Below are 6,000 nucleotides of genomic sequence, written 5' to 3'. Positions count from 1 at the left end.
GCAGCATATTGTAACTGTTTGGGGGAGTTGGATTGTTTGTTTGTTTTCCCCCACCAAAAGAGCCAAATAGTCAATGTCCAGAAAGATACACCTGTCAAAAGCACAGAGCACACTTCCAAGGAAAGAATTTTCAGAATATATTCCAGTTTAAGGAGGTTTTCCTCAGAACAAAAATAAGACTTTCAAGTAGATAAAGAATTTAATATAATTTTCTAAAGAGCTACCAAAAGTATAAATAAATGCGCACAGAACTCTGATGTCTTACTTGGCTTGTATAAGGTATTTAGCTTGGTAGCATACTGTATTTTTAATTGCAAGTTGTTACAATAGAAAATTAAGATGGGACACTTGGAAGTTATTAGTTTGTAATTTTATAAAATAATTCCAAAGCAAAAGTAGGAAATGAAATATAGATCATGGACAGGATGTATTCCTAATGAGTTCCCACCGCAATTCCTTACAGACTTACGTATTTCTGTGATCCAAGAAGAGACTATAAAATAATTACCTAGCAGGGTTTGCATATGAGACAAAAGAAGGTAGGAAAGAAAGGATAGGAAAGTTCACCAATACAGAATTATCTGAATTCTTTAGATGAAGGTTACAAAAGAGCAGTAAGCATTTTATTATGGTTAGTTTAGATACCTAGTAATACATGTGTCACATTCCAGAAGAATGGGTTACTGTCTCTGAGAAGTGGTGACTTAAGGGTTATGGTAGATTATGAACTGAATAGGGTAACATGGCAGCCAAAAAACAATACGGTCCCTTAATGTATCTTCCCTGTGGTGACTAGATTGTACTCTACCTCTTTATTTGTCATTGGTGTTGGCAAGCATGAAGCCTCAGTAACAAAACAAGGTGTATGGGTATAAACAGGCTTTTTTGAGTGGCTGCAGTTAACTCTGAGAAGAGTATTGAAGCTTTAGGGCAAAGAAGCAGCACACAACTGTAAAATAATGGTTGTTGAAATGAAACTTTGTGGTAGGGGAGCCGTAGCTCACCATAAGATAGATGTTTTTGTCTTGCAGAAAAGGAATAATAAACTTATAGAAAAAATATTGTTGCAATTGGATACAGCCAAATATGACTAGAATATACTAATTGATTTAAGCTAAATAACTAAAGGCATGTAAGGTTGATTTATGTTTGCCTGTGGAAAGGAAGGTAGCAACGTGAAACCAGATTGGAGTCAATCATTTGCCTCCCTCTCTGCCACTATGCTGTTGATTGATTGCCCAGTAGTTTATTTAATACAGACATGACATGTCTGACATCCAGGTTTGTGCCATCTCCTGAAAGAATCAAACAGACCAGCAACTTGAGTAATTGTTTTCAGGACATTACATCCACTTGTAGGGACCAAAACAAACAAGGATGATTAAACCCAGAGAAGCATTAGAGACAAGGTATGAAAATATCAGAGAGAAGCAGCATCTAGGTATTGTGGTCACTTAGGTATTGAGGCTTCAGTGGAAAAGGTGAAAGTCAAACACATCTTCTGTCTTTGTACCATTTATGGCTAATTTTCTTTGACCATTCGTGTGTCACAATAGGTTAATCATCATACCCAGTTGGTTGATTAGTTGTCAGCAACATAGAGTTTATTGAGAAAAATACCAGAAGGAAAAGAATCTGAAGTTTAAAAACTGAGAATTAAAGGAAACACTTCGAGTAAAATTGCAGTCTTGCTGAATGTCAAAGGCAGTAGGTATGTCCTTTCTGCAGTGGTTATTGTTGGGTATTAAAGGGGTGGGGGGGGCAATACTGCAGCTCCTCAAATTCTAATGGTACAAGGCACTGGGAACAGTATGACCTTCCCCACCTTTCTGCCATGGGTAGACTGAAACCTATGATATATTTAGAGAGTGTATGCAAATTATAAGATGTTCTAATTTACATGATCAGTCATTATTTAGGTACTTGTTTTCAGAAATGACAGCTAACAGCTTGATTACAAATGTAAATGCTAACACAGTCGCACAGAGTAAGTTTTAGGAGGATATGAACTTGTGTTATTGACTGTCTATAGGCGTGTCTGCTCTGCACAGTCCCTCCGGCTCCCTGTCAGGGGCAAAATGGTAGCTGCTTTGGATGCTGATGCCTTTCCTGTTTGCTTTAAGTCCTGAATGAACCGAGGGATGGCTGGAGCATTGCTTAATAGCTCCAAGTGTATAACTACTAATGATGTTTTGGACTAGACTTTAAACTATGGGCTTTTTTCTGTTCAGATGAAACTGTACTGAAAAATTCCCAGTTTTCATTAACATGGTTTGTCTCATGGTGCTATGGTTTATGTATTCCAGCCATAGATATACAGCTTAAAAGCAAGCTGAATGTTGGTTGATCTAACTAAAACAAGAGCTCATTGATCTGAGACATTCTATGAAACTTCAGACTTAAAAATTTCAGCAAGAAAACCCTAGAAAATCTCAGAATTTGTGCCTATGGCTTCTAGCCTTGCGATGGGATACTGAATGATCATGCATAATGATATTGGAGTATTACTAGTGTCTTTGAACAATTATGCAATCTGTATTAACTATCTTTCTGTGATTATATTGATATAGCTAACTTATACTTACCTCTTTATCTTTAAAAAAACTAATGTAAACAATGGAACAGATATAAAAGACTATTGTTTTGTCTTCTCATGATTCTGAAAATAGTTGGGCTTCTTCAGCTCAAAGCTCAAAGCTTCTGAAATCTGAATAGAAAACCTGCTTCATATGTAAATATTTATCAAGAAAACTTATAGCATTTTTTACCCACTCATTTTCTAACTGTATCTTCTCCTCTTTCTTAAATGCCCTTAAATTCTGGATTATAAACTAACATGCTAGAACTCAGGAATTCTGGGAAAAATGTAGCTTACAGTCTCTTGATAACACAACCCATCTTACTTGGTGCTCTAAGTTAGGTCTTAATTATAGAAAAATAAATTACTTATTTACTGATCCACACAGTCTACCCTAATTTGTTACTTTATCTCACTAATAATTAAGTTCCATCCAAACATCCTATCGGTTAATCCTCCCTAGAAAATGAGCTCATTAAATATGTGTGAGAAGGGTATTTGGTGTCAAAAATCCTTCTCCTGGTTGAATAAAGAGAGCTTTATTTGTGTTGCTGAGTAGGAACATTTTTAATTTCTTGGTGACATTTTAATTATGACTATTGATGCTACAATAGGAGCACAGTGAAATCAGCACAGTAAGACAAGGCCATTCCCAAACTGTGTCTAGTTGTCACCTTCCAGAATACTTAGTTTTTTCTTTCTCTCCACTTGAGAACACATGGAAGAGGGGAGCTAACACAGAAGTAATTTTTAAGCAAAGAAAGTGATAGTTAGGGCCATTGTTCTCAGTCCAGAATGAGATGATCTTAACTGTAATTGTTACTCCATGATAGCTTTTCTGTTTCCTATGAGGACTGAGTTCTTGTACGCTAGTCTTGGTGGCCAAATTCAGAGCACAGAATTTCTAAAATATGGCAATTTAATCACTACAGTGTGTTCTAGTGAACCAGTTGTTGCAGGCAGGGAATTAGAGAAGGTGTGAAAATGCATTTGGTGATTTCCAGCTACACTGATCGTTAAATGTGCAGTGCTTTTTTTGTGTCAAGACAGCTGGCACTAGTTTTGAACTTTGGCTTGAAAACTCAGTAAGACCACACTCATTTCTTCTGCCTACGTTTGTACAGTACCTGGCACAATGTAGTATGGGCTTTGGTTATGATATGAATAATAATGAAAGGAGGAAGAACAAATAATCTCAGGGATTAATTATGAGGCATTCAGGAAGAAATAGGTGGCAGTTCCTGCTAATTCCCCTTTGTTTGGAAAAAAAAATAAAATTACATTGTCAGAAGTCTGGCAGAGCAAGGCACTCTTAATTTTAGAAATGTTAATTTCCAGTATTAAGATCCCTTTCTATTGTTTGTAAAATTATACTACATATATTATACTACATCTCTTACATATTTGCATGTATTTGCTTTCTTTGTATATGCTATGGTCAATATTTTAAGCTATTTCACGCATTCCTTCTGAAGTATGTAATTTTGTTGGGTGAACTCATTTAATTTTTCATTCCTGGATTATGTCATTTATCTGTAAACTTCACTAGATGTCTCTGGTATGGAAAAACTGACTGCTTCTGTGCATGGCTGTCTTAGAAATCAATAAAGAAGCATGTACAACAACAAAAAAGTCTCAATGAACTAACAGTAGCCTGATTACTTACCAAAATTCAGTTTTCTATGGCTTTTCTCTTCTTTAGTCTCTTTAAATATCTGTTATACAGAATCCTGATTATGAAACAGTCTGACAGCTGTCAATCACAAGCTAATTGGAGTGTGACTGTGCATAGAACTTGGATTCTGTTATATGTTGAAGAAAATGCCTTAGAACTGACTTTGACTTCTGATATCTTAAAGTCAAAATTAGGAGAGAAGATTAGGGAATTAGGAAAATTTTTTTTTAGACAGTATCTGTTGTTTTTTAGGAATGTCCCTGTTCTGCAAGATAAATAAGATCTGGAGAAAGAAAAGTAGAAGAAGGAACTCCCCCAAGTACAGATTTTCCTTATATGAATAAGTGTTAAGAATAGAAATAAATACTTTAAGGTGTCTTGCTCTATAACAGCGCAGGAGCTGTTGTGGGTTAACATCATTTTCCAGGCCATTTATGATAATCCCTTTGTGATAGCAAGATTATCTGGTAGAGTGATGCAACAAGTGAGCTGAGATCACTTAAATCTATTTATAACAAGGGCTATAGCACTTTCATTATTATGGGGATTTAGGAGACACTTATTTTGTATTTGAGTGGCAAGGGTCTGTTGGGGGGAGGGAGATTAATTTTATAGAGTGGCTATATGCAGTCCCTTTCAAATATTTGGATGATTGTTCCAGCAAAGCTGGAAAGTGAGCCTCCAGTCTGTTGTCTTGCCATCTTCCAGTGTCTGAAAGGACATGGAAAAAAGCAATGACTGGGACAGTGAGAAAAGAAAAAAAAGAGAACCTAAGATATACATTTTATATTCTGAGTATGACGGAGATACAGCATTGTACAGAGGAGACACTGGGCAAGACTCAGAAGATCTTCTTTCTGTTATTGATCTGCTCGCCTCTTATCTGTGTGTCTGATTCTCTCTTCAACCTTTCTTTCTCTTGCTTTGCTAATGGTAGTTTCCTGAAGACCTCTTGTTTGTATAGTGCCTGTTTCAACTAAGCCACAGTATTGTCTGGGGCTCTGGGCTATCCATTGTGCCGACTGAAACCCATGTTTCATCCAAGGTGGACCAAATAAGCATTTATATCTAAATAACCATTTACAAATATGTCTTTCAACTGGAATTAACTGGTCATCGATCAAGATGACATACAATGAGGACTCCCAGATGGGTTTGCTTGTATGCTTCTCAGCAGTCTGCCAAATGAACAAGAATTAGCCCTTAGAGGTTTTACACTTTCCATGGTAGCAGGATTTGGTGATGAAGCAGATCGATTTCTTTCACTTTGGATTAGTAAAGTGGCTTTTCTGATAAACAATAATTTTACCTTTACAGAAAATATCCCAGTAGGCTAATTAATTTGAATTTGCTGCATAATATTAATTGATCTAATTAACTTGCTTGATTACTGCTTCATAATGAAACAGGTAACATATCATTGTACGTTTAGTTTTCTGAACCACTGCACAGATTTCCTTGTTCTTGCCATACATTTTAATCTCTCCTTTTCTATCAGAGAAACTTTTTCATTTTTTTAACTTACTATATTTTAAAAATTAATTCTGACTAGTAATAAGTAATGTGATGTATTTAGTTATGCTACTTAGTCACTGCTGGGTTACCTCTTCTCATTCCTTGTCTCAATTTTCTCATTCAGAGATGAAGAGGATTTCTGTATTTACATCCTAGTGTTCTAGGTGAGAATAAAATAGAACCACCAATTCTTTTTCTTATTTATATTCCACTTTTGTCTCTTTGGAGCTTT

This window comes from Ciconia boyciana, chromosome 9 (assembly GCF_034638445.1).
Source record: "Ciconia boyciana chromosome 9, ASM3463844v1, whole genome shotgun sequence".
NCBI lineage: Eukaryota > Metazoa > Chordata > Aves > Ciconiiformes > Ciconiidae > Ciconia > Ciconia boyciana.
This window is presented reverse-complemented; position numbering follows the sequence as displayed.